Source organism: Columba livia, chromosome 7, assembly GCF_036013475.1.
Source record: "Columba livia isolate bColLiv1 breed racing homer chromosome 7, bColLiv1.pat.W.v2, whole genome shotgun sequence".
Taxonomy (NCBI): domain Eukaryota; kingdom Metazoa; phylum Chordata; class Aves; order Columbiformes; family Columbidae; genus Columba; species Columba livia.
Window position 1 is genome coordinate 27,783,315 of NC_088608.1, and position 25,819 is coordinate 27,809,133.

At 40.0% G+C, this 25,819-nt stretch overlaps 1 protein-coding gene across 3 annotated transcripts in view; it reads left to right on the forward strand.

Annotated features, from left to right (window-relative positions):
* Window positions 1–25,819, forward strand: part of MYO1B (myosin IB) — a 139,239-nt gene that overhangs the window by 5,286 nt on the left and 108,134 nt on the right. For 2 of the 3 annotated variants that reach the window (XM_065068929.1, XM_065068932.1), the window contains exons 2-3: window positions 322–3,280; window positions 22,697–22,752. The gene's annotated coding sequence lies outside the window, so the exon portion shown is untranslated. The remainder of the gene's footprint in view (window positions 1–321; window positions 3,281–22,696; window positions 22,753–25,819) is intronic. The other variant, XM_065068928.1, reaches the window with a different exon arrangement.

Sequence of the window (25,819 nt, forward strand, 5' to 3'; positions counted from 1 at the left end):
ATGATATTACAGCAAGGGTTATGGCAACAGAGACATGCTCCAAGTATTTTTTCCCTAATGTAGTGTGTTATTGGAAAGAGGATTTCTGGAATAGTAAGTGCAATAATGCTAAAACCAAAGTGAGTGGAAAATGCTAAATTATTACTATTTCGAATCCATCTTAACTCATTACAGAGCTTGAGTGGTAGGACTGTGGCTCTGGTGCAATGCGAAGCAGCTACAGTCTGCCGTAAAGAACATCCTTTTGAGAGACAATTGCTTTATTTGTCATATTTTGTCTGACCAGAAACCCCAGTCATGAGCAAAGCTTTTCTGTGCCAGGCTGTGCAAACCTGAAGAAAGAGGCGTGCTCACAGAACCTGCCTGGGAGCTGACTGAGTGGTGGGACACACTGCACTGGTAGGAACATGAATCCTTGGTCAAGAGAAAAAAACACATGATGGAAACTCAGGTAAGAGGGAGGTGCATGTCCCTACTGATGCGTTATTGCATTTTCCGGATAGAGCAGAGGGAGAATTGAAAGTGAGGTGAGCAGCTTTGCTAGCCAGGCAGCTTCTAGAAGATTGTACACAGGTGTCAGCAGCTGACCCATGGCTGAATGTCGGCTGGGTAAACATCTTATTCACTGTATGCATCCTTGAAATGAGATTTGTCGTTATGTTTAATAGCATTTAGGAATTTTTCAGGTGCATCTATGTACAGAGAGCCGGGGTCATAACAGAATTCTGCAAAATCCTAATTTATAGAATTGTGAAGTCCAGTGCATATATCAGTAGATTATTGATTTCTGTTACTCTTTTATGTTGTAGCATTGCATAATTGTTCATTACTTTTTTCAAGTGAGATGAGGATGTAAAGTACGAGAGGATTTCCTTCAGCTTTTTTTTTTTTCTTTTCTTTTAAATGACTACAGTGCAAAATCACATTAGATTTACAACTCAGAAACAAAAGCTAGGTGTGTAAGGCCCGAGGAATGCTTCTGTTGCTGACCAGATGCACATCTAGTCCCAAACTGCATTTTGACTTCTGTAAGAGAGTGTTCTTGATTCTGATTTGACTCAGCTGCCACTGGCTCAAAAGAGCTGACACTAGAGCAGAATGATGATGTTTTCCCTGCCTTCTGCTGGGAACTGGGGACCAGAGTGAATGTCAGACTTGTTCATTGAAGAGGTCAGTCCCCAAATGCAGCCCGGGTTTGGCAAGTCTCTGCTCAGACCTGCCATCTGTCCTTTAGATTTCAGCTATATTTCAGCTGCACTTTACCTACATTTCTGCTTTTGTCCATGGGTATCCTGGCATTTCATTCAGAATGCATACCCTCACACTTTATCATCTTTCTGTAAGGCTGCATACTGATATTTTGCATAACTGAAAAATAATCTTAGGGATCAACCGGAGTTTTGTCAAATTTTGTTCCCTACCATTTGATGAATCTTCATAGTTTTGACTGATTTTGACATGTTTTACTGTGTTAGAGGTAAGCTTGTGTAGGTACTGCATCAGGACATTGAATTCGTAATTTGAGGACCACCCAAGAAATAACATAGATTACTAATTTGATTTCGTGCTGTCAGTAGGGGGAACTATTGCACTGTACTTTTTTCTTTAGCCTTTAAAAAAATATTGGTAACTATTTATTTTTCTTTTCAGGTTAAGTACTCATTCTCTGGGCATCCTTACGTAACTGCTATCTGTAACGCTAAGAGGACAAGGTGGTTCATACCACTCCAATAAAATAAGGCAGTAACAGGTTTCCAATCCCCTTTTTTGCTTGCTGTTTCTCTGCTTAACTTAGAAAAGAAGCTACATGGTAGAGAGGTTGCTATTGAGATGATACTGTCTGATGCAAATACCTATTTAGGCTTGCTTCAAGAGTCCAGGAGAAAAAAGTTCAGTTAGGTGTCATTCCCAAAACCTAGAGGTCATTCTTCATCTGAGCTTGAGAGATTAATTTCTGGGAAGACAGCAGGAGAACAGGATGATCCTCACAGCGAGGGGTGCAGGAAAATGAGTGGAGTCACCTGTGGCATCACAGTGAGGCGGGGGACCCCTGGGGCTTTACAGAACCTCGTTGGAGATGGTGGAAGGGACATGCACTTTTTTTTGGAGGAGGGGAGTAAAGAGACTCGTGGTCTCAGGTCACGGTTAATCTTCGCTGTGGAACATCTCATCCCACTTCACTAGCGTTTCAGCAGCAGTCAAAGCAAGAAATAGAAGCAAGTGTCTAAATTAGGTGGGCTATTTAAAGGGAAGAAAAAGTCTCAAGTGATGGAGAAGGGATTCAGGACATGGTAATCTTCTCATCAAAGGTTCACAAAGTTGTTTCTAGGAACAAGGAGCCAATTTATTACTTTGATCTGTCTGACCAACCTCTAATCATGATTATCTTCTCTTATGTTTAGCCTCTAGTCATTATACTCCTTGACTAACCTTTAATTAGAGAATGTATCATCTGTCTTTTACATAAAGGAGACATTTAGCTCGTACATGCTATACATGCGTTATGTCTTGTGTCTGAACTGTTCATTCTTGCATTCAGAACATGGACTTCTGGTCTCAGCGAGACCAGTAAACACTGTAATCATGAGAAATTGTCTTGCTGGCAGGATAGTTCCTCCTAGTCAGCACAGCATAAATCAGCAGTTGTGCGTGCAGGTCACGTCCCTTACTGTCTTCTGTTTGGAGAAAAAGACAGGAACAGCAATTTTGTCCTGAAGTTACATCTTGTAACAAGCTGTTTATGAAAACTGGAAAGAACTCTTAGCTCTCTGTTTATGTGTAGCTAAAAGAATTATTGTTATGCTTAGAAAATATGGGGGGTTTTGGCTATTTGGTTGCTCTCAATTGCTGAAAAACTTCCTGTTTCCCCCCTTCCAGTAATGAATGAACCATATGTGCTGATGTGTAAATCTATATGAAATAAAGATACGTATCTCACCCAAATTCAAGATTATATTGGCTAGAAAAAAAGTAACTAACTTGTCATGTAGAGAATAATGAGAAATCAGGAATTATAGAAGATGAAGTCTCCCACTGAGTTGAGTTTGGGTCTCTGCTTTCACGGCAGTGTGGCCTTTCTGCAGTCTCTAGCTTTGCTTTTTTTTTTGGCAGAGGTGCAAGTAGAGCGACCACGCAGCAATGCAGGACCAGGTCAGGACGAGTGTCATTCCTGCCGCAGGGCGAGGATCTTCTGCGCCACTTCATAGCAAGACCAGAGTGAGAAGTTCTTCTGTCACGCTGGGACACCAGGAGTTCTTTTATTGTTATCTTTGAATAACAGGTATGTTACTTCAATGCAAGCCTTTTTTATCATTTTACCTCTTGATGTCATATTTGCAGGTTTGCACTGCATTATTTAATGCGTATCCTGAAAAAACTCAGAGGTATTTGCTCTAAAGAGGAAAGAATTGGAGACTCTGGTGAGTTGTTTTTTTCCCTGGGAAGGAGGTACTCCTCTTGAGAAAGAGACCTGTGCATCTCTCTCATAGAAGTTAAGGCCAGTGCCACTTGGGGTCCTACAGTCACCTTGCAAACTCGTACACTGACAAAATTAAGGTAGGAAGAAATTATCTGCAAGGCCTCAATTCAACCTAAACATCAACGGAAAGGACATGTGTGGAGAAATGGAGGAAGCAAAGAAAGTAGTTTAGAAGAGCAAGGAGAGGAACTCTGAGGGCCTTGTATTAATTACCTTGTAGTGTAAATGAAACTTCCTTTTGATAATGAAAAATTGCATATGTGGAATATAATTGTAAATCTGTTTTGCCTTGTACCCGTCCTCTAACTATTTTTTCATCCCTTGGTATATATGATTGCTTTAATCCTTCCACTTCCCAAATGATACGGTGCAAATTTAAGTTTTGCTTTTCCTGAATTACTTTGAGTCAGGTTTTCTTTTTTGTTTGTAGTTATGTAGATTGTTAGGAATGCTACTAGTGCTATTTTAACCGGCATTTCCCCTCAATGCAGTCTGTGGGTGCTTAGGAAGCTTTTTATTTTTTACCTTATACAACAGCTTCCCTGTCAATTGGTAATGATCTCTCTTTGTTTGCACAGCAGCTGAGGACTTTGTGATTAGTGCTTTCCACGGTAGAGTGTGAGAAAGGAATACAAAGCCAGTGTGATTTGGGGAACGCTTGGTTTTGTATCTCTGTTCCTGTGAGGTAACAGCTTGGAGGGCAAAATGGAGACTCCTGGTGATGCAACTCGATTAGCATGTAAGTCAGTGTTGGCTGGACAAGAAAAAAGGGAATTTTTTTCATAGTAAGCCCACTTGGGATTTGTGCTGTCAATAGTTACTCAAGTTCTTCCTTCCTTCCTTACCTGGGATAAAGATGACTATGCATAATGGTAATTTCTGAGCATACTTAGGAATATTTTCATTTTGCAGTCTCTTAGGTCCTTAGAGGAGTCCTTGAGTTTTATTCAGCTTGCTAGGCTATGCTAATTGCAGAAACCAGTTTGATGCTGAACAATGAGTTCCAAATGAAAAGATCAATAATTTTAGAATTAGTAATGGATCGTGGTCTGAGAAGATAACTTGGTTAATTAATTTAATAAAGTCTTTTCACAAAGGGAGCAATTAAACCAGGGTCTGATTATCTCTGCTTGATAGTACTTGAAATATTCTATATTAACATTACAGGTTTTAACTCTGATGGTACCAAAAGAACCTCTTGATTTATGTTACACTCTGAAACTTCTTATCTCTTTATATTATTTGTATAACAAAAAGTGTACATCTTCAAAAATAATGTCAGCGTTTTCCTCGGTGAGGCAATAAGATATCGACAAATCTGAAGCACTTGTACAGCTGACCGTGACTGTGTTGTTAGATATCACAAGGAGGAGAGCAGTCTTGGGCCCATTAAGGACTCATTGCCTTTGAGTCCCAGTGAAAGCCTTAAATACAGTGCATGGATTTGAAGGGGAGAGGGATGTTTTGCTGAGATCCGTGCGTGTTGTGCGTTATTTGAGCTAGTGCTCTGGGTTAGAGCGGTGCCGAGGCTCTTGACAAACTGGAGAGTTTGGAATCGGAACCAGGTTGGGGCAGGAAGGTGTTGAACAAACCTGGATACAGGTGGCACAGCTTTCATGGCATCATCCAGACTCCCACAAATTCTAGATGTGTAAAAGACTGAGCAGCGATTCTGAGGATTCTGAGGATGGCATTTATGCCACTCAGATTTCATTCGAAGTACATTCAGGTTGTTGTCTTTAATTAAAAATGAGGCTAAGGTTCTCTTTGATATGCTGCCTTGTGTTCAGCAACGAACTGCATGTTGTTGCTATTCTGTGCATGTGGCCGAGTTGAGTTGATGGGTCACAGGAAAGAACTACTTGGGTATTTCTGCATCTCTCCTTGTCAGGCCCTTGTATACCAGGGGAGCATCCCAGCAAGCAGTGTTAGACTCACCCTGCTCTTCCGTCCTAAGTGTCTAACAATGTAAATGTTGCCAAAATATGGAAGTGGTAGGTAGTATGAAGGTACTCTTTTAAAATACAAACCTTAAATAACTTTTGTTTTCTGATGTTCTTTGACTCATTTTTCATTTCTAATATTTAATGATAGATATTTCTCACATTTCTCAAAACTTTGAACACCAAATAAAGAATTTGTCTTTGTACAGTTTGTATGATTGGCCCTAAAGCCAACATGAGTGGGAACCTGTGATCCCAGTTTTCCTCTCCTCTAGTTCAGGATTCCTGGCATCTGCCTGGTGAGAATCTGCAACACTTATATTTTCAGACAGGGAACCCTGATGGTGAGGCCATCTAGACCACTCTTTTACAGGTGTTTTTTAATAATATGGCCTCTTAAACTTATGGAAAAAATCTGAGAATTGCCTAACTTCTTTTTGGGGAAAAAATCACAAATGCATTGTGGAGTGCTGTCACAGTACTTATCATTTGCAATCAAAAAGAATGAGGCACAGCTTTTGAATGATCATCATTTTCCCAGTGCTGATTTTGTTCAATTGTTTCCACACCTAGGAATGTATGCATATCTTTCAAAAAAATCTCACTTTGTGTATAGTTGTTTTGCAAACCGCTGCACGAAGGTTTATGACCTACTTGTGACCCAAAGAATTGCTGCTCCAACAGCTCCAGTGGTGCAGATAACCTCCACCACTAACATTATCTTTTGTCAGAAAAGAAACCACTGAGCTCTCTGAACCCCTGAGAACCGAGCAAGAAGTTCTCAGTTAAGCTGATGTTAATATCTCTTGTGGTATATATTTTTTTTAACTTTGTTTTACAAGCCATATGTTGTTGTGTGCTTTTTTAAAGTGTTTTTACAGGGAAGGAAACAACATAAGGCTGTATTTGAATGCACAGAGCAGCCACATCACTGGGAGGTGCAGAGCGCTGAGCGATGCCAAAAGGTGTGACATTCTTGAAGGTTGTACTGTTTTGTTGTATATGGCCCGGTTTGTAACTCCATTCCTTGAAGCTCTAGGAACAAAAGGGGCAGCTGAGGGGTTTTGCCCAACCTGTTTTTGGTGCCTCCCTTGGCTGTGTGATGGCCGAGCCCTGGGGACACCTCGGAAGGGACCTGCACAGAGGCTTAAGGGAGCGGTACAGCCCAAGTTTGTACACTGTATAGTTTGAAGACTACATCTTGTAAAGCGCCACTTCTTATTTTTTTCTTGAGATGGTTGGAGCCAGGAGTGTAAGTGCATGTCAGGAAGGACAGGACTTGTCCTCTCCGAGGGAGCAAGTCATCTTCACCCCTCGGTGGCTCCTATGTCATCAGCTACAAGCCATACATATGAAAACAGAACAATACATTTCTTAATATTAAAATCATATTTAGCAGCAGGAATTAGCCATATATGCAAACTTAAATGGCCATACTCAGTTGATGAGAAGAACGATCTTGATGCGTAGTGTTAATTTTTGCATACTTCTGCAGCTAGATTTGAATCTTCTGTCTTGAGCTCACTACCAGTGTTGTGTAAATCATACCATATGTCAGGCATCTTCGAAAGAAAACTGAGCAAACCACATAGTAATTAAAAGTGTGATTTTTGAAAAATCAAAATGCTTTTTCTTATTTGAAGATTTATTGTTTTGCAGTTCTGCTGACAAGTATCTTTTCATTGCTTTGTGAACTGCAGATTTTTTTTCTCAAACCGAGAATCCTAATTCTGACTAAATGCTGGAATCTATGGTGTTTGTGCCATGTCCATCAGAATCAAGAGGGGAAACAACTATGAAAGCAGTTCCCAAATGCAGCAGATTATAGCTAGGGGACAGCAAAGCCTAGCGTTGTCTCGAAACTTTTTGTTTCATCAGTCTGAAGAGATATAAGCATTGATAGGTTTAAGGAGGTTCTCAGGTGACAGGAGGTTGTGTGCTGATGTGGGAGTCCTGTAGTGACTCAGAGGTGGCCACATGTGGGTTGCACAAATGCATCTGTTTTTCAGCAATGTGGTTATGTTGCCTGAGTTCACCAAGGTAAATACTCTGTTTTTCATGTGCCTTTCTTTACGAAAAGCTGATGTTGTGCTAGGTAGCAGGCAGTTAGCAAGAAGGCTGCAAAGAGAGACCCTGATGAAGTTACCAAAATTAAAAGGACTGTGTTGCCATTCAAAAGGTCCTTTGAGAAAGTACATAAAATTAGGTTCTACCTCATGTTACAGAAAGATAATACTGGTAGGATATAGAATCATGGAATGGTTTGGGTTGGAAGGGACCTTAAAGATCATCTGGCTCCAACCCCCTGCCCTGGCCAGTGACACCTTCCACTAGGTCAGGTTGCTCAGGGCCCCATCCAGCCTGGCCTTCCAGGGATGGGGCGTCCACAGCTGCTCTGTGCAGCCTGGGCCAGGGCCTTTCCACCCTCATGGGGAATAATTTTGTCCTTATATTTAATCTAAATCCACCCTCTTGAAGTTTAAAAGTGTCACCCCTCATCCTTTCACTACAGTCCCTGCTAAAAGCTCTGTCCCCATCTTTCTTACAGACCTCTTTTAAGTACGGAAAGGCTGCAATAAGGTCTCCCCAGAGCCTTCTCTTCTCCAGGCTGAACAACCCCAACTCTCTCAGCCTGTCCTCATACAGGAGATGCTCCAGCCCTCTGATCATCTTCATGGCCTTCTCTGAATATAGCTTGTTTCCAAACCAGATCTTGCTCCCATAGCTACTTTCACTGGCCTAAACATTGGCTTGGCTTCATAGCCTGCCAATTGGGTGGGATGTGGAGAACCTCTTGAAAATAAAGCAAAGTAATAGGTGTTATGAGGTGTGTTTAATTCTAGTATATTAAAAAGCAAGTCATGTCTCACACTGACATTCAGACTGCCCAAGGAGCTGTTATCCATTAAAACGTGAGATCAGTATTTTCTTCCATGAGTTGTAAATATTCTTTATGAATATGGAAAACAGGCTAAAGAGAGTACTGGTTGTAAAAGGCATTTCGAGCAGTCCAGGAGCAAAGTTCAGATTCAAATTGTAGGAGCCCATTTGGTCTTCTTTCAACATTCAGGGCTGTGTATGTTGCAGTATCTGCCAGATCCCAGCAGTAAGTGTTTCTTCACCGTGATAAAATGTTTCATTTGTTCTACTATCTACTTTACTGTTTTGGTATTATCTTCAAAGAGATTTTTCTACTTATGGCTCCTTTTTTGTTCCTTCTGTTTTAGTGTTTATATCTTAATCTCTAATAGATATGCTTGTTTGACCTGGAGGAAAAAAGCATGATGATGGCCACAGACATGTTTCAGAGTGGTGACATTGTGTGTTAGTTATGCAAAACAGAAGTATCAGATTCATATGTAATGAGTTTTATTACAATAACTTTTCCCTCTTGCATTCCTTTCTTCCAGTCCATCCTACAGCCAGACTGAGGACTCTGACCACCCTGATCATGTGTGTGGTGATGGTGCTTAGGGGCCCCGACTCAGTTTTGCTAAACATAACATGCATCTCTCACCCAAAATGCGTATTATTGAAAGGTAAATGGGTGGTGCAGTTGAATGAGCACTAGAAACGTTGAAAGGGGAATCAAAGGTGACAGCGGAGTAATGATCAGCATTTGAAGCAGTAGTCACAGTGCTTCAGCTGCCTCTCTGACTCAAACCTTGAGGCAAAGCCACTTAGGGGAACACGTTTGGCTTTTGGTGCCTCAGTTTCTCCGTCTAAAATGCAAATATCTAAATCCATCTGGCAAGCATGTTGTCCTGCTTGTGAGGTTCTTGTTGGTTTTGCACAAGAATGCTATTGTGATGGCACAGTCATTGTTTTTGTTAACGAGGCTTGTGGTGTAGTAGACCTGCCTTATCCAAGTGTTTTTTCAAGTAGATGGTGTTATTAAAATCACCATGATATAGAAAAATTAGGATATTCAAGTACAGTTTAGGTCACTTCAGAGATCACTTTGGGCATTACCTGTCAGCTTTTGTTCTTCCCTTCTTCATTTTGTTGTTTGTTTCCCTGTTAATCTCTTTTTTTGGGAGAGCCTGTGCAAGTAGCTGTAAGGGTCCTATGACAGCCAGTGTTTCTGTTCAATTCCGTGTGAAGGGGTATGATATGTAACAAACCAAGCAAATACTGGTGAGATCACACTGAGTGACTGTTAGGTGTGATTTGGTGGGTTTAGTACTAGAAATGTTTACAGGCATCTTATTAACTAGGAGAAAACTTTCCAGATTATTATTGGTTTAGTGTTCACACTGTAGCTTCTATTCTATGATTCTGTCCCTCATGGATTCTGTGATTTCAATCCTTAAAAAACTAAACCATACAGAAAATATCAATTTGAATTCTGCCAAGATTAGCATTGAAATAAACTCTTCTGCACAACTTTCTTAATCTTTCTGTGAAATTTTAACAATTCTTCTTTTTTTTTTTCCCTGCCTCCTCCCTACTGACCTCGACTATATGGAAAGTATCTTTGGAACATTTATTTAAAACCATAGCTCAGAGTCATGAACAGACACCCACATACACTCATCACCTGGAGTTAAGTACTTTAATGACAAACCAGGGTGTAGCGTAAATCACTCTGGATAAAATCATTTTAATTGAGCAAGAGTTGCTTGTAGAAACACTGGTCAATTTGGTTTTTTTGTTTTGTTTTCTGATTTTTTTTAATAAGGGAAAAGATGATGCAAGTGCAAATTGTTGTAATGCTGAAATACTGTAGGTGTAGTTTCAGTGGGAGAATAATACAGTCAGGACTTAATGTCTCTGTCTCATCCTCCTGGTTATTTGAAGGTAGTAAAATCCCATTGCAGAGCACATGCTCAGACTTGCCACTACATTGTTTGTGTAACGTCTACCATATGAATATTTAATTTGAAGGAAATATGGAAAAAAACCAAAGGCTTATTTTTCAGGGTTTCATCAAACTGTCCTCACCTACAAATGATGCCTGAGTTCCCTTTGCATTCCACCAAAGTTAAAGAAAAGAGGTCCTGTCAGGATTTTGAGGTGTGCTACAGATTTAGACAATTCAGCTCTGAACTCTCTGGCTTTGAGACATCCTGAAGTCCATTACCTGTCCTGTGTTGTTCCTCAGCAAGAATTGATCGAGCCTGACATACACTGTCAGGCAAAACTTTGTCTTTGAATGTACATGCCTGTTCATGAGAAGGTAGTCGTATTTGGAGCAAAATCACTTCTTCTTACAAAGCTGGGCAGTGAAATAATGTCAGAAGTCTGCAGATGTGCCTTGATGAGAGCAGAAGCTAGCCCTCCACTTTAGGCATGTTTCCTGTATTATATTGAACTTACCAGTAGGGACTTCCAAACTGAGAAAACCAACGTGCACAGTACTGTATTTATACATTAGGTGATGTCAAACTTTCTGTTGCAGAAGGGGAAGTGCCAGATTTACTAAACCATGTCATTTCTGTGAAGCCTGCTAATCTCTTTTTCTTATTTCTTTCCTTCCGTCACAACATTAAATGCCCTGAGCTATCTTTACAATGATTTCAGGCAGCAATCCACATTGTTAGTTTATTTCCCCTGGGTATATTTGGTGTATTTTTGAAAGTAAATTTAAAAATTGCATGCCGATCCATTTGAAAATAATACAGCAGTTTCCATTCAATTTTGCCTTATGAGTGCCTCTTGCAGGCTGAATTACCAGAGGCACAGAACTTCTTGGAAACCTGTTATGGAACGGTAGAGTAGAGCCCAACAGGAAAGGTGGTGTTAACACATCATGGCTCTGGTATTCGGTGCTCCGGGCAAAGACTTGCAAAATAGGGAAAAGAAAATCACAAATAAGTGATATCTGCAGTTAGTCAGCAAGTCTGTATAGGCAGATACACCGCTTCCACTTAGGTGTGTGCAGGTAATTGAGTGAGGCAATGGACACAGATTGCCGGTTGCACTCTGGACTGTGAAGGGCTGGACTTACCGAAACCTTAGCTGAGACTGAACCTCTGATTTTTCTTGCCATTAAACAAAATCACCTAGAGATTAACAGGTCTGTTACCAAAAATTAGTAAATTTGCTTTTAAACGCACATTTACTAATTTTGTATTTTCCAAACCAGAGCAGATGAAAATGTTCAGCTCCTGTCTGTGTTCCCCCATGCCTGGTGTTCATGTCTCACCTTGCTAGGGAAGGTGTGCTGCTTTCTGTCTTGCCTCTCAGTTCCAAAGATATTTGTGTCTAAAAGCCACCACAGCCTTAAACATCATGACAGCTGGTAGACAGTTGTGCATTTCCATATTTGGATTTCTAAAAGATTTTGCACATCTATTTCACCATGGCCTTACTATTTAGTTTGAGTCTTACTCCATACGCAAACCAGAAGGACTTTTTGTCATCTTCTACCAGGGAAAAGTGGTTGAATATCAGGCTTTCCACTTGTTAATAACTCTTTTTCTCATAGCTGTGGAAATGCTGTTATGACCGAGCAGAAAAATTATATACATGGCTTTGCAGTCCAGAGATATGTGCTTCTCTTTTCCATTGTTATTTTTAGAAGAATTGTTCATACTTTAATTAAGCTCCTTGTTCAATTTTAGAAGAAAATGTTTGACTGTGTTCTGCGATATAATTGTTAAAATAAGAAATTGCCTTGCTTAATAAGCAAGAGGAAGAATTCAGGTGCTCAGCCCACTGTGTGTGTTGCAATATGCTGAAATGCAAGAAATTATCCTCTTGACGGGGTTTACGTTTCCTGCTGAGGCTTGAAGGACAAACCAGCTCACCAGTTTGTGAAATCGGGTAAAGCTGGATTGTCACTTGTCTTGCCTAAGGAAAGAGATAAGTATGAGACTATACTTTTAAAAAAGGGAGTGATCAGTTCATCTAATAAAACAATATAAACAAGTCTCCTGCTGGCCAAGTGTGATGAACCCTATACAAACATTGCATTTGTTCGTGTGTGTGTGTAAGGTGTTTCTGCTAAAATCAACCTCCAGCTTTCTGCTAAGTCACTGCACAGCTCTGGAAAAAGCTTCACAGAGTCAGAGCTGGTGGATTTCACAATTAAACACTTTTGCTGACTTACAGGACTCTAATTCTTGATCGAGATGCGTGACATCTCAGTTTGTGCCATCCGGCGTGCTGATTGACAGTCGGATGAACACAGAATTCATAAGGATTATTGTTTGATTCTCACAGCGTCTCGCATGTTTGACAGCCAGGCAATCTACAGAACGTGGGATGCTTCTGAAATTTGCCTCTTTAGTGGCTTGGGTTGAGTTTGAGCTTCACAGAAACAAGGTTTCCTTTGTGTTCAGGTGGAGTAAAGATTTCACTGTTTGGTCCACTGACAGGCACATACATTTAGTGAAAAATTTTCAGTTTTACAAGGATGTCTGTTTTTAAGCCATTTCACAGAATCAAGAGAAAAATTGTGGAAAATGCAGTTTAATTGCGGTGGCCATGTTGAGGACGGACTGAGTGATAAAATTTTGGATGTTTTTGATGAAGTGTAATTCAGATAGAGTTGTAATCCTGTTGGGACAGAGGTGATGTGATTTCTCCCAGTAAATGAGACATAAATGGAATCTCTTTTTAAGGAACATGTAGCCCCAGAGGACACTGCAGGTGTGAAACACACACTCGTGCAGCTCATGCCAACTAATGCTTCTTAAATGATACACTGGAGCACTATTTTATGTAAGTTGCCATCAGATGGCATAAATTTTCTGACAAGTCTTAACTACACTGAAGCAAGCATTCTTGGAATAGGTTGTAGTTCTGGAGCCAAGCAGTTAATCAGGTGTAACATGAGGCTTTGACGTGATTTACTGCCTGCTGGTAGCTTGTACTGGGACCGTATTGTCCTTCTGTATGTACTGTATAATAGTTTTAAGCTGTCCTTGGACAGGGCCCTATTGTAAACAAGCTGTCTGGCTTAACTGGGATATCCTGTAAAAATATGTTAATAAAAACTGAAGTCAATGTAAGGGATCCTGCTCCTACTATTTCTGCTTCCCAAGCTATTCCCACCGGTGAAGGGCAGCACATGCTCTTAACTCTTGCTGCACCAATGCTTTGCTGCTGTTGTCATCCTGGTTTCCAAACTGCTCAATCATCGCATGCGTCACGTGAATTCTCTCCTGTCTCGGCTTACACAGTGCAGGAATTACCACCAAAATAAAGTTTATTCTCAAAGGGTCATGTACTTTTATTAGCACTTGTTTTATTTCACGTCCCTTCATATCTCAGCTTAGTTGAGTCTATTGACTGAGTTCTGAGGTAGTACTTTATTTAAGTTAAAGGAGTTTTTAATATAAGGTAACTTGTATTGGGTATTACTATATTATGTTTGGTCCTTGTAGCCTGGAGCCAGTAGGTGAGGATACAACATTAAACCCTTCATGGGGTGTAATTTTCAGAAAGAGATTCTGGAAAATATTGTCAGGCATCATTCACTGAGGGCAACCTCTACTAGACTTTCTGAAAATGCAAGTTCTTGCAAAATGGATGAGATGTGCTTTAAATGGAGAGATGTGCTCTGGTGGGTTTAGCCATGCTGAATTTCTGGAGGAAACATGCTGAAAAGTGCATGCTGAGAGTCTTCTCACAGAAATCACTGCATTTTATAGGCAGGGGGGAGTGTTTAGGAGACCCTCAGAAGAGATGGTGAGCTGCTGTGGAGACATTTCTGGTTCTTCCCTCTCTTCTCACCCTGGAGCTCTGCAAAACACAAATCCTCTGGAATACAGGCACCAGGATTTTAGCAGAAGCTCAAAGGGACCCATGGGTGGCTCAAGAGAGATGCATCAGTTCCAGTTTGAAATGGCCGCAACCCATGCCACTGATTTTTTGTTAAAGATACACTTGTGATATCCTTCCTTTTGTAAAGTAATATGTAATTTTGAATGTAAAGCAGACATCAGATCTATTCAGTAAGTACTTGGATCACCCCCATAGTTGGAAACAACACTTGTGGGTTGTGTGGTGGTTTGGGGAGGGGAGTGTTGTGTGTGTGCAGCTGTGAAAGACCATTAAAAAGTGACCTGAGCCCCTCTGAGAGCAAGCCTGGGATTAACTGTAAATTGATATTGCAGATCTCAAACACAAATTTCAGATTTCTGCATGGCAGAGTTTTCCTAAATGTTCTTATTCCAGGCATTCTCGTTACGCTAATCTTTTCATGCACTTTTAAAAATAGACTGCACAGCAAGCCATCAGCTGATGATACAATTTAATAATTGAAGAGTTAATCTTTCAAATCTGAATGAGAAAATGAATCCCTCCTGATGCATTTCCAGCATAGTAGTCAGTATAGAACTTATCTTTAAAAAATAGGACAGAAAAAGGAGGACTGACAGTTTTGGTTTTATATTTCAAAAGGAAAAATTATTTTTCTTGCTTGGTTTTTAAACTTTGAAGTGTATGTTGTCTTTGCTCTAGTAAACATTTGTCACTGAATGCTACAGGACTTACTGCCATAATTGTGCTGTGTAAAGTTCAGCAGAGCTCAGGATAAAATTTGCCAGTGTTGAAGAGAATGAGACGGTGGGTCCTGATTTAGGTTTGACAGAAGCTCACAAGCAAAGCTCCCATGATGGGAACACTGTTTGGATGGTGGTGGAGAACGCAGAACTGCAGGCAGGATGGGGCTGTCTAACCAGGCTGGTGGATGCTGTGCAGGTGATAGTGTGGTCCAGCAATGTTGGCTCAGCAGATGTCCTACATGTTTGGGTTGATGGACAACTGTTTCCCCATTGGTATTTTGGAGACCTTTGGGTAAGCCCACAAAGCACTTCGTCAAGTAAGAGTGAATAATTCTGAGGTGGCAGAGAGCTAGAAGCAACTAAATGCCTCAAACAGCCTGAAAACGGTGGCAGTGGCCACCAACTGGCTCTGTAGGTTATACCTGTATTTGCAGTCGCTTGGTTACCGTCCCTTGAAAGGAGGCAGACGGAAGGATGGAGGAGGTGCAAAACCATGTCCTTAAACTCACGTAAGTGTTTCGTATTTCAAAGGCCACGTTTTATTATTTCTCTCAGTTCCTGTGAGTGGAACAAGTTCCAACGGCACTGGAAGCAGCGCTGCAGGAAAACGATCACTGCTTTTCCATGGGAATATGGAGCTGAGGAGTCAATGTGGACCTTTGTTGTCTTTTCTGGTTTTGTTAACTGCTAGTTTAATGAAAACACAAGGAATGGAACCTAATTCTTACAAGGTGACTCTCTTTGGAACAACAACAACGAAAGCTATCATGTAAAGTTGCATGCAAATAAGCATCAATCACTGTTTGGGGGAAATACATGCAAATTGCTCATTTTTAATAAAAGAAAATGTTGCCCTCCCCTAACACACCTCTTTTTGGTTTTGTTCCTCATCTTCTGTCTGTACCAGTTCTTAAGGGAGTTGTATAACCTCTTTTCAGCAAGGTAAAGCTGAAAGTTTTCTCAGTCCTATAAAAAGGTGGCGAGCCGTGGCCTTCAGAATATAATTTATTCGCTCAGATGTGATAGTCATATCTTGCAAAACATTTTGCCCTAACTTGTCTCTAAATTTTTCATTGAAGTAGTTCGAATTCATCATTCATTTCCCTCCCCTAAGCCAATGAGACTCAGGAGGGAGTCATGGCAGAGGATTGAAGCCTATTGTATAATCTAGTATTTAAGCGACATGCCTTTTGCATACAGTAAAAGCATCAGGGATTAATGAAAGCATTTTAATGGATTTCTATATTCACAATTCATAGCAGAACCGTGATATCACTAGAGGCAGCCTGACTACCAGGTTTTCAGACTGAGTGGTGCTACTCTATATTAGCAAGTATAGCTTTTCTATGTATGTGAAAAGCAACAACAAAAAAACAAAACAACAACCCGCCCACAGTAGTGTTTTTTGTTTTTGCATTGTATTGTTATACCTTTTAAGATGCATGCTAAGGCTAGTCAAAATCATTTTGACAAATAGAGAATTTATATCTTAAATTTAATCACTTTGTCTTCTATAATAATGTGTCTTCTATCCTTTTCCTGAAAAACTGAAGCCGCTCTAAAATGTCATTTTATGAAGTATGTAAGAGACTCTCTGAATTCACAATAATTCCCACTTAGTGATAAGTGATGTTTTCCTATAAATACATCCAACAAAAAGCATCACAGTAAAATAATTGTAAGTTTATTCAGAGTTAAGGTAAGACGACAAGTTAGATCTCCCCGTGACATGTAGGAAATCTCTTACTCTGTGTAGTGCCTAGAAACCAGACTGCTCACTACACTGAAAAGGTGATGTAAGGAAGGGCAGGAATCAGTTCATATGGCTTGTAGCTCACTTTTTTTTTTAAAAATAAAATCCTTAAATGCTAGGGAGCCTCACTTCTCCCCTTCTAATGAGATCCCTTTCCTTCATTCTGGCATCGTCAATGGGTCTTAGGCTGATTTTGGTACCATTCCTTGAAGGTCCTCAGTGATGCTGGAGAGAATCATAAGGAGTATTTATTATATTACAGATGGAAATTGGACATAGTGTTCTGTCCAGGAGACAATAGGCCTGTTCATAGCTCTGTTTATGAAGTCATTAAAAAATGAGGAGATTGACTTCAAAATAGAATGAACAGACACGTCCAAACTCTGTTAGAAACGGAACAAGTTGGACAGAAACTCGTGTTTTCCTATAAAGTGGTAACTGTTTCCTATAGAGACCATATGGAGTCTGACAAGAATAGCTGAGATGACCCTAAAGGTTTTAGACATGAGCTTTCCTTAATCATTAGATTGGTTAATGGTTTTCTTCCCTGCCACAATGAGGATAAAGTAGTTACAGTGAAGCATATACAGCGGATGACACATGAACACTTTCCATGTAGATGGAAATTTGCCCATCTGAGCAACGACATCAAAATGTCAAACAGGATTCTGGAGACAATGGTAATATATGCATTTAGGCAGACCTTGGTCTATGGCTTACAATTCTTTGTAAAATCATTGCATGTTTGCAAAAGATGCATGGCTTGCAAAAATGAAGACCTACAGAATATAAGATTTAATACCTAGTGCTAGCCTAAATTGACAGTTTTAGGGCATGGGGGAGAATTCTTATATTGCTAGCGTGCATATTTTTTTTCAGTTTTCCTGATTTAGTTTCAAAGCCTAGAAATACTATTTCCCCCCTCTCCTGATTGCTCAAGACATTTTGATTATTAAAATACATTTTGTATAATTTCTTCGCATAGCCTTACAGTGCCTCCTTTGAGCATCTGTTTGAATTGTACTGAACCAAGCTATGATTTTGCTGGCTCAAAAATTTCCAAAGCTGGATGTCAGTAGCAATGTTTTTGGCTACTGCCTTACTCTAGTCCTGCCAAAGCAGGAACTCCCCAGGCTATTCACTTCTGATTTTTTTTCTTCTGGGGGGGTGTGTGGGTGTCAAACTTTAAACCAAGAGATGCATGATCCGGTGTTAGTTTTGATTTGCTTTCAGACTCATTTATCAACACATGTCCCTTCCTCTCTGCAAAAATACTACATAGGAGTTCCATAAAAATGCAAAAACCCCCAAATCTGCTTGCTTTAGCAATGAGAAGGGATTGGAATAGGCCCAGCATGAAAATGTTACGGTAGCAAATATGAAGCCTTGCAGCTACTGTTTACAGCTGTAGAGGATGTTTTCTTGTAATCTTATTCTTGTCTTTATGGTTATTGTTCTGAGTAACTTATTCTGTTTACCCAGGAGATGTCTATGTTTGGCATCCTGTGGAGATGGAATATGTAATACTCTCTTATTTTTTAGGAACAGTACAGTGAAGAAAGAGAATAAGACAATATTTAACACATCCCTTGTGCAAATAAAGTGAGTTACCATAGATCACTGTTGCATTTGAAATCAGCTGTAGCTAGCTGGTTAACAAGGAAAGGGCTGGGGGAAGGAGATGCTGCACAGGATTTCTTTACACAGGTAATAGAAGGACACAAACAGATGGACAGGATTATCCTTTTTTAAAATAAAAACAACTTGCTTTTTGTTTTCTTTTTAAGTGCCAACTGAAAAAATGTGACATCTCAGATGAGTGATTAGCCTTACTATCTATCTATCTATCTAATTATAATTATTATTAGAATGACTGCAGCTCGTGCAAGCCACCCTTGTTCCGCTCTGTTTTGCCATGACTGTGTCCTTGGCCATATCAAAGGTGGTTCAGAAGCAGTCTGGGGGCTCCTGTTCATGGGTTATACCTGTGTAGCTGGTAGGTTTTCTCCTAAATTTAAAAGGTCTACTGGCACCCAGCAGCAGACTGTTTCTATTTTCCTTTCTCTTATTCAGCTTATGTTTCTGTGGATCCTTTAGGATAATATAGCTTTAGGGAAGCAGTTTGCTCAGCTGTGTCATAGTATTCTGCTAATGAGGACAGGCAAGCTGTGTGTCTTAAAGGAAAAATTTGCTATTTAAGTGATAATTGGGTGTTCTTGTGTTGCATATCAGTGTGGTGGTGCATTTAACCCTGTGTGAAGCAGTGGCGTGATCCTGCGCTGTGCTTGGGCTTCAGGAAGTTTGTCTTGCTTTACGCCTTTTCTTAAGTACAGAGATTATTCTAAACATATTTTGACATATCTAAATTTTCTAAACATATCTAAATTATTCTAAACAAAATCCCTGAAACAGGTGCCTGTTTTGAAATATCCATGAATTTCACTAAATTTCCTAAAAGTCTGGTTGCAGCAAGGGGTGAAAAAGCAAGAGGAGGCTGCAGAAGGAGCTGCAACCCTTCTTCCACTCCAAGTGGAAAGGATGGAGAGGACTTAAGTGAGTATCCCAGACAAGTAAGAATGCACTTGCCCCTTAATTATTTGAATCTTGTTTGCAGAGGATTGGGTTTTGTTTCTGCAGGTGGCTGAACATATTAATTGGTGTTTCATACCCCCTTATATGCACATCATTCTATTGCAACTTTTTTCTTCAAAAACTTCAAATATTAGACTGTGGTATTACTGAAAAAGTCAATAATAGAGATGCTGAGTGAGCCAGGGCGGCAATAACAAAGGTGTCTACCCCGGGGGGAGGAACAGGAAGCCCCAGGGTAACTGTTTCATCAGCGATATGTCCGTGATTAACAAATTCGTAAGATGCGCTTGTGTGGCAGTCCGCAGAACAGATCAGTGAGTACGCATTTGGAAACCTTGTTTTAGTAGATTGATATTTATACAGGGCTATTCTAATTTGACAGCTGATATCTTAGTGTATGATCTGAGCCACTGTGTATGAAAAGCATAAGTTCAAAAGGCTTCACAAAAATCTTATATTTATAGAAGTAGTTTAGTGATAAACTATTTGCATAAAAGCCTTTTTATTTTAAATTAAACACCTGTATGCTTTTTGCAATGATATCATAGCTGTAGACTACTGGCATAATAAGAAATTAAAACAAACAAACAAAACAAAAAGACACATACACACAAAAACAAGCACCTCCCCAAAGCAAAACCCCAAACAAAACCAAACACACTCAAAACGCAAACAAAACCCTAATCAAAGCATAAGGTGAACTTACATAAATTAATCTCATAAATAACTAGTTTTCTGAAGGTTTTTGTTTTAAAACTGGCGTGATATTTAGTTTCTTTCTTTTGGCTTTTAATTTGGAATCCTAACATGCACAAATAATAGCAAAAACATAGCTAAAGTTAGTACATCCAGTTGTGTTTGTGTTGTTACCTTTGGCAGAAAGATTCAGCATCTCTTTTTAGCTTTTAGATATAGAAGCACAAAGTAAAAGCCTTTTAGCGTGAGAATTTGCCTTTCTCTCTTCCAGTAAGGCTCCAGGACAGTTTCTTTCAGTCTCTGGATTTACAAGGACAGCCCAAAACTTGGCTTAGGTGGCTGAGACAAAATTGCATCCAATCCTGAATGTTTTGCTATCTAAAGTCCAGATTTCAAGTTCAGCCACTGCCACTTGGGATAAGCTCATTCCTTTTGGCCTTACTGATGCTTAGCAAATAAAATCTGGCTGTTCAAAAGACCAAGGACATGATAAATGCAGATACTTGGCTATATCACAGCCTGGATGTTTAAACAAGAGCGAGTTGTTCATTAACATTAATTTTAAAATAAATTCTTCCTTACACCTGAGCTTGATTAAGGACTCATGCTGCTCAAACTGCAATGTCAGGAGATGAGCAACTGCAGACTAATCAGGGTTGAAATCCTAGTTTCTGCTTGGGAAAAAAAAAGAAAAAAAAAGGAAAAAAAAGAAAACCTAAGGCATTTTTGTCACAAGCTTTGAAATCTCAAAGTGGCAACAGTTAGTGAGTGTTTGTATGAAAAGCGCGGTGCTCTCTGCAGCGCCCGCTCATTCCTGTGAGCCCGTCTCTGCTGGAATTTCTCACAAGGAGAAAGTTATGTGCTCGTTAAACAAGAAAATGTAAATTAATGTCTTTAGTAGGAAACGTGCTGAATAAGGATCTCCTACAGACCTAGTTCTGTATGTAGGCAGAGACAGTTTCTGGACTTAAGCCATTCATTTTTCTCCCTACAGTCAAAAACATTCATTATAGCCTACGTAGGTTTACTTGAAGTCTACCAGCTTTGTTTGTAATAAAGAATCCAGCCTTTTGGAGACTTTCCTATCTTTTCTGGTATGCTATCTTGATGAAGTTTCCAGCCTTAATTCTTGTATTATAGCATGGTAAATGTGTTTTATCCATCCTTTCATCGCATCACAGAAACTCCCTGTCCATGAGTGCTCTTTTCAAGGGCTTGAAAAGCAAATGTATCCTCAGCATCTGTGTGTCCGTTGCCTGTTCATATTGCTTCTCATCCCGTGTTTCAACAGACAGCACATTAGTGTGAAGCTAAACCATTACCCAGAGTGATTCCCTGTAAGGTACGGTGTGGTAGCCCTCATTGTGCACCCTACAGGGAAGGTTTTTCTAGAATTTTCCCTTCTGACGTAACTACCAGATATAAGAGGCAGTACAGCAAGTAGCCTTGGCCAGTCTGGACCATTCTCCTTCTTTTGTAAGGGGAAGGCACCTTTTTTCCTCATCTGCTTCCCAGTATTTATAAGACGTACAGCAGGAACAATACTTATGCTTTACTAAGTCCAAGTCTAACTTCCCCTGGCTCCTGGGATGGGTGACAAGTTGGAGGAAAGGCTCCTTTTTTTCTCCTCTCTTTCTCTCAGGGCCACTCTCTCATAAGTTTTTTAAGGCAAAAAGAGTAATTCATCCCTTAAGCAGATGCTTCAGAGCTCAGAAACAAATTATACAGATGAAAAAGCAGCTTTCTAGTTATTTTCTCTGTATCAGTTATGCTTTCCTAAAGAGAATAATCATAGAAACCACAGGATCTTGTATGAGCCCTTTCTAGCTGTGTGTTATATTAATGCAGTAAATCAGTTTCTTTCATGAATGTGATTTTTCTGTGTGGAAGCTGTTGGGTAATTTAGTCCAAAGTCAACTGAATATCTTGAGTTACTTCAGAGATAATGTGTCCTATGGATGGTTTCCACTAATATTTGTTCAGGGCTGTCTAAAGCAAGTATCTAGTCTGCTTGTTTAGTGAGTGTCAGTTAGAAATATTTCTATTTATGCAATTGAATTTTGACCTTCAGACCTGTTGTGGTTTGGCACAGGCTTTTAATTTATGTCCTTCCATCTTTACCATTTTTTAGCCTGTATTGGAAGTAGGCACAATACCCAGGGCTTGTGGGATGGTCAGCCTCAAGCTGGTGCATCTAGTTGGGGAACAAAAATAGTCATCTTTGTTAAAGCAGTTATTATGGATTTTACAGAGTATATTTTCAATGTTCAAAGCCTGGTTCAGCCCAGCTCTTCTGCTTCAAATTAGCAGGCATTTAGCAACAGGACTTAAACATGAACCTGGTTTATGCAGTTCCCTGGCTGCGGTCGTTCAAAAAGCATCAGGGCCTTTTTAGTTAAACCAGTACTGGAGATAAGGATGGTTTATTACTCGCACAATAAGAGTGTTTCTTAACGAGTGAGTACGAAATAACAAAGTAGATGTTTTGAAGAAAAGACAGGCTGTGAGATCTGTGAAAGCAAATTGTTTGTAGTACGTATTATAGGACAACATGTGCGTAAGACCAAACACCATAAGTATATAGAATTGATTATAATGTGTACATTTTGTTTGTGTAAAAATTAGATTCTATGTATTACGTGGTATAATAATCACAGAGAATAGCCAAGTCATACACAATCAGTGAATGCTGGAAGTGTTCTTGTAAGTTACATTTTGATAGAAAGAGTAGTGATTAATCTGGTGACATTTAATAAAGTATTTTCTTGGATTCAAACAGGGAGCGGAACAGCTTAAGAAACTGCACTGATGAGGAGATAAAAGAGCAACATAGAGGTAAGTTGCATAGATGTGTTCACTCTGTTCCTGTTTGGACAGAGTTAAAAGCTTGGCCGAGGCATCAGTTACATCACCGTTGCCTTGCTGCTTCCAGCAGAATTCCAGCTGGTTCATGCTGGAGCAGCTGGGGCTGGATTCAGGATCCTTGAACCTCCAGCATCTCTCACAAGCACCACATTCACCTATGATGGAAGCAGAAACACACCGTATACACATGTTATTAATTTACTTCTCTTTGGCAAAAATTTGCACTCCTAAAGAGTTCACTATGTTGTAGTAAAGCTGGAGAACAAAGAGATTGCTGTTTCCATGCATATAAGACAGGCATAATCCCCAGTGAGCAGTTAACATTTGGGGAACATAGGAAGGACTCTGGTGCTAGGGATGTCTGCCTGGCGTGTGCAGGCACACTCTTCACAGCTGGGTTACCTTCCCCAGACTTTTCTTGCAATTAAGCTGGAGGAAAAAATTGTCCTTATGTGCCCTGGATAAGTTGATCTCTTTTCTTTAGTGAGCAGGGGAAGCAGAAGGCTCATGGGCTTACAAAATTATTAAGATGGAACTTCCAGAAACATCTCGTTTCTGAGTTCTTTAGCCATTGATTTTTCCATGCTGTACTCCTCTTTATTATTTATACTGCTCTCATTGTTGCTACCGTTCAATAGACTGGGGGACAGCCAGCAAAGAATTTGGCTGGATTGTCCATCTGTCTGCACTTTTGCTTGGAGCTTTTGAATCCTCCACAGCTTAAAACTTGCAAAGTCGTTTAGGATGCATAGTTGTTTAGGATGAGACCTTTTATAAGATTGTTCTCTTTTAAACTTCCATTGGCTTAAATGGTGCAACCCCTTTTCTAACACTGTCTTCTGTCAATTACTTTAGTAAGAAGTGGGCTTTCATTTTCCAAATTCTAGTAGAAACTGCAGACCAGTTTTAAATAGTGGGAAAAACAATAAAAATAATAAAAAAGCACAACTCCTCATTAGAAGTCTTGATAAATATGTTGTAGAAATTTCATATCATTTCATACTATCACACAGGCATGGTAATTCCCAGTGTGCAGCAACTTGTTAAGCCTCAATATATGGCATGTAGGATTTATTATTGTAATATACTTGGTTTTATTCTGAAAACAAGTCTGCATATACCTACAGTTCAATTCCAATGCTTCTGTGTTGGGTAATTTTGTTAGCAAGAATAGTCATAATCCAATATCCTAAATCCAACGACAAGTTTTTGTTCCAAGCAGAGTCCTTGATAAAAGAGGACCATACAAAGCACAAGAACATATCATTGCTATGTTCATATGTCTATGGGAAGGAGGTTCTCCATGTAAGTGCAACGCTAGTGCATCATGTATTGTGCTCGGGAATCTACAAAAATGTATACATTACAAACCCAGACTTATCTGTGAGAAGTATCTAAAATCATAGAATGACAGAATCATTTCAGTTGTAAGAGACCCTCAGGATCAGTGAGTCCAACTGTAAAATGTGGAAAGAATATCCACAATTACCCTGCTGCAAAGATTTTCAAGCTGTGTATCCCAGTATGCACAGAGATTACAGTGTGAATACTTTAATGGTGATGTTTGTCTTTTGGTGCACAAAGAGACTCTTCTCCCTAGTGCTACGTGGTTTCAAACTGAAGATTTTTTCTTTGACACTTAATGTGAGGACAGATCTGACATGAAATTTTTAATCTCGCAGGACACTGGGTCTTTACCTCCATTAATTATGCTTTTTATGATTTGCTTGGAGGGGGTGTTTGTGAAGGGGTGCATGCAGCCATGTCTCAAAAATGTTTCTTTTTCAGAGAGAGGGGAGATTAATTCTTTGTACTGGGAAATATGGGACCTTCTCCTGTCCTGTAAGATCAACAGTACAATGCTCTGGGCATGTGAGGGAGGGAATATTACTTAGGAAGTCTGAAATTGCAAGCGTTACCTCTGGCAAATCCTTCCTTAAGTTGCTGAAAAACATTCACATTTGCAGAGTTATGGGGTGACAGTTCAGAAGGTTCTCATAGCTTTCTTACAACTTTCTTCCTGCCTTTTCCTTATTTCAGTGTGTGTACTTTTGAACGGAAAAGTGGAGACATTTGGGTAGTTTGAGAAATCTGTAATGGGAAGAGATCCTAAGGCAGTTTATCAGGGATAGCTGTATATTGTTTGCTTAAAAAACAGGAAGAGAAGAAGATTCAGCACCTACTGAGTCCATCGGACCATGTAGGACCTGCTTCCTTGGGGAGTCCATTTTTCTGTGCTATTTTCTGTGGCTATCACAAGACCATTAGAATGATACATACAAGTAAAGTTTGGGGACTTCGGTAGCTTGTGTCATGTATTAATACCAGACTGATTTCAAGCCTGAATTAGCCAGAAAAAAGTGAATGCGGCTTCTCAGATCCTGTTGTGTGCTTAATGCCAGCACAACGGGTGAACTCCCTGGGGCTGACCTCTTCTCTTGGACTCCAAGTCTGGACCCTCGGGCTGTCTCATGCAGGTCTTTGCTGTGAAGGGCAGACATGCGGAGCTAATTGAAGGCATATTGCTGCCTCTCGATGAAAAGGGAAAGTCCTTATTTGGCAAAATCAGGAGACTTTATGGCAAAATGGAAAACTGGCGGTGTTTTGACAGGTGGGAATATAAATCCTGTAAAAGATCCCCAGTTGGAGAAGGTGGATGATCCACCTCCGTCCTGAGTTAACTGATGCTTTCCAAAGCAGCGGAGGAGCATTCCAGTGCATGGCTGTACAGAACCACCACTTGTTTGTTCTAACTTGCACACAATTTAATTTGCCACAGGTGGGTGAAAGATGAGACCTGTTCAGTTTTTGCTTTCTGGTTGTCCAGTCACAAAACTGGAATTCTTGGGGCTGCTGGCAGCTTGTTTGTTGAATCATTTATTTGTGCACAGAAAGAGCTCAAACATGTGGCCATTTTCCATGACAAAGAAGCCAGAGACTATTATTGTTAAATCCCTGTGCTCAGTCTTAGAGCAAGATTTCCTGTCATTGTCTTATGAATATTATTTTTGTTTTTTTGCTTGAAGTGGAAAAGTAT